The following is a 3,647-nucleotide window of genomic DNA, read 5'->3' on the forward strand; positions in this document are numbered from 1 at the left end:
AACGGCACCCAAACGGCGGTGACCCCTTTGGCCGCTACCCTCCCCATTCACCATAGAATGAGTCTCTGAGCACGCACAGAGCAGTGCCTTGAACCCAGTCTTGCAACTACTTCCAGGAACCCTTCCTTTTGAGTATGCCTGGGCCCCATAACTCCGGGAGGGTCCTTATGGAAGCCAGCAGTGCCGGGTTTATCTATGGGCTGAGTGGGCCTCATCATCTAAGGAGGCTTGGCCTCCCCGCAAAATAATGTTCTTTAAAGCTGCTCAGAATCAAATGGTGATGTCGGCTATGAAGCAATGCTGTTGTTCATCGTTGGTGTGGCTTCAGAAGCAGCCAGGCCCTGTATGGGAAGTCTTGACTGGTTAGAGCAGGACAGAACAGGCCCGAGGCCACTGGCAGCAGGGGGGGCAACTGGTTACTAGAAAACCAATAATGTCGGAAACGGTTTGCTGTGCGCACTTCACGAAACGCAGCCGAGGAGGTTCCTTCCTCAGCAGTGATTGGACGGGAGCCACCCCGCCTGGGGCCACCGGTGTCATTGGATTCGCCTGGTGGGTTTTGTCTCCTTCCCAGATGCACCAGAACTACCAGCAGCACCACGAAGCAGCCATCAGCTGCCCAGTCAGCCTGACGCAGAGGCATCGTCCGTGTACCTCAGCGTGTTCTGCTGCTTTGACACTGATGCTGTGGCCCTGGAGAAGTTTGCCAAGTGCTTCCTGCTCCAGTCCCATGAGGGGCGTGAGCATGCAGAGATGCTTATGAAGCTGCAGGACAAGAGGGGTGGGCGCATCTTCCTAGACACCAGATCATGATGACTGGGAGGGTGGGTTGATGGCCGTGGAGAGTGTGTTGCACTGAAAAAGGACGTGAGCCCATCACTACTGGAACCCCACAAGCTGGCAACTGGCAAAAATGACCCCATTTGTGTGACTTCACTGAAGATCAAATCCATCAAAGCACTGGGAGGCCCTGTGACCAACATGCACAGGATGGGCAGAGCACCTCTTGGACAAGCAAGCCCTGGGGGAAAGTGGCAGTGAGAACCAAAGTGATCCCCTGAACCCAGGCTTCATTTAGAGCTCTTGAGCATCCCAGCTTCCCGTGCTTTTGTTTTATCTTTAGCATTGTTCTTTTGCATACTCCTTTTTTCCTTTTTGTCTTGCTTTCATTTTTGCTTGCTTGCTTTGGACTTTTGCCCCTTTCCTTTCCTAATTTATTAAATATTTATTTTCCACCCCTGGTGTGATTTTTGGCAAACCAGGCATGAATCTGCAGTCCTAGTACCATCTGAACCATCTGCAGACAACAATTCAAGTGTTCAGATCACTGTTTATCATTATAGTGTATGTTCTGATAGCAAGTCAGGATTCTTTTATATCACTGTGAATCACAATAATACTTAATTTTGACTTTTTCTGAAAATAGTAATGAGTAAGCAACATGAAAATGGTGGTATTAAATGAGAGCAACAATAAAGCTGAGCACATCGCATGGCTTTGTACAGGAGGCATAAACAGCCCTACATAATCCCTCAGATACAGAACATTCATGTTGGCAAAGAGAAGAAAATCAAGTAAACTACACCAATCGGTCTGAGCAGAGTGAAGAATAACCAGTTTATGTACAGAACACAACTTCTCAAGAACTTCAAGGAGTGCTGTTTTCAGTAACTACCACTACAAGTATAGAAACTTATGGAGAAAGTGACAATGAAGTGACAGGACCTACAGCCAACGGATTAACACAAGGTACTGAAGGAACATGTCATGAGAGAGTTACACCAAAAGAAGCAGTTCAAGCTTGTTACGGTTTTAAAGACTTGGAAAATAAAGCAAATGATTTCAGCGAAAACACTAGCATTGCAGGAAACATACAAAAACCAAGTCTGGTTTTGCACAAGGAATTTGCACAATGAAAAGTCTACTGTTTTGTGTGCAAACCTTTCTCTAACCAAACTACCTCAACTACACCGTTAGCTTCTACTGCATTGGATTGTTCACATCATGCTTATCTTGTGCAAACCCACCGAAAAAATCCACATGAATGAAAAATCATATGATAAAAATCATATAAATGATATGCTAAGTGACTTATCAAGAAAGTGTGGGCAACAGCTCACATCAATGTGATTGGACAGCCTAAAAATGCTCCAAATAAATAAATAAATAAATAAATAAATAAATAAATAAATAAATCAAAACCTGAAGAGCAGAGCAGGATTACTGGAGGCTCATGCTTCAGGGAGTGATTGCAATGGCCTTCCTTTTGGCAGAATGTGGCTTGGCATTTAGGAGAGATGATGAAACATTTGGTTCGCCAGACAATGGTAAGTTTCTTGGATTACTTGAATTACTTGCCAAATTTGATCCCTTTCGGTGTACTCGCATAAATCAGTATAGAGGTAAAGGCTCTGGTCAACTAACATGTTTATCCCAAACCACCTTATTCAGTGGATGGTTAGTAAAGTCTGAGTAGCAATACTGAGCAACAGCAAACAGGCAGGCAGTTTACTTTAGTTTTATGGCTAGGTTAAATTCAGCCAGTTCAAGCTCCGATGTTTCCCATGCTGATCAGCTTACTGCCATTGTGAGATACCTTTCTCCAAGTGATGAGTTACCAACTGAATGCTTTCTCCGTTTTTTTGAACTGAAAGATCTCACGGGTGAAAGTAGGACTGAGCTGATGCTGAACTATTTCAGTGAAACTGAAAAAGATTCAGTAAATGTGGAAGGCAGTCATAGGACAATACAGCTAATATGGCTGCAAAGGACAATGATGTCCAGCAAAAAAGTTCTTACAAGGAACAAGTTTGCACATTTTATTCCATGCACTGGAGATTCCCTGCTACTGCAGCTATTAGCAAAAGTTATGCTAAAGAGTTGAAGCCCTTTCAGTCATAGTTACTGTGATGACACTGAGAAAGGACTCAGTAAAAGACAGGCCAAAAATCTTCTGTAGAAAATGGAAGAATTTGAATTTATTTTCATCCTTCACCTTTGCACACATTTCCTAGACAAGTTTCATACAGACAGCAAGGTGTAGGAATGTAGCTGGCAATTTTTTCATTTTTGGTGAACCTGAAAGCAAGCAAGGTGCCTATTGCTGATGGGCAGCTTCACATGACCCTCTGTCGCTAGGCTGGACTTGGACTGAGAGCCCTGTCATGAGCAGGTCTCTCCCACCACCTCTCCCTCTCCAGCAGAGCCAGATGAAACCGCAGAAGCACATCCTTTTATTAAAACAGGTGACAGAGCGGTGTTAATCAGAGTAGCATCCTCCTGGAGATCTGTGAGAAGCACCTGCCCATATGAAACACCAAATCCAAACGGAACCTTCCCCTCCTTCTTCCCTTTCAGAAAAGTCCTTCTGACTCCAACCTCAGGGTGGCTCCTGTTGCTGGAAGGCTGGATGGCAGGAATCCCAGGCTCTCCGCGATTGGCCTGCTTGTTCCACCTTGCAACTCCTGAAGGAGACTCTTCAATCGGGAACTTTGAAATGCTCAGCTTTGCCCTTCCACATCCCCCCCCAGAACTGGACACGGCTCTCTGAGCAGACAGCAATGTGCACATGTTGGGCCCTCTCTAAAAGCACCTCAAATAGAGGATACCCTAAATCGGGCTTGGCACGGAATCTCTGGCCTGGGGCC

General features: G+C 45.4%; 1 pseudogene; it reads left to right on the plus strand.

The window, feature by feature from the left end:
• The first annotated feature begins 291 nt into the window (after positions 1–291).
• Positions 292–1,041, plus strand: LOC123028158 (annotated as a pseudogene).
• Positions 1,042–3,647: the final 2,606 nt, after the last annotated feature.

This window comes from Varanus komodoensis, unplaced genomic scaffold, assembly GCF_004798865.1.
Source record: "Varanus komodoensis strain SLA01 unplaced genomic scaffold, ASM479886v1 scaffold3553, whole genome shotgun sequence".
Taxonomy (NCBI): Eukaryota; Metazoa; Chordata; class Lepidosauria; order Squamata; family Varanidae; genus Varanus; species Varanus komodoensis.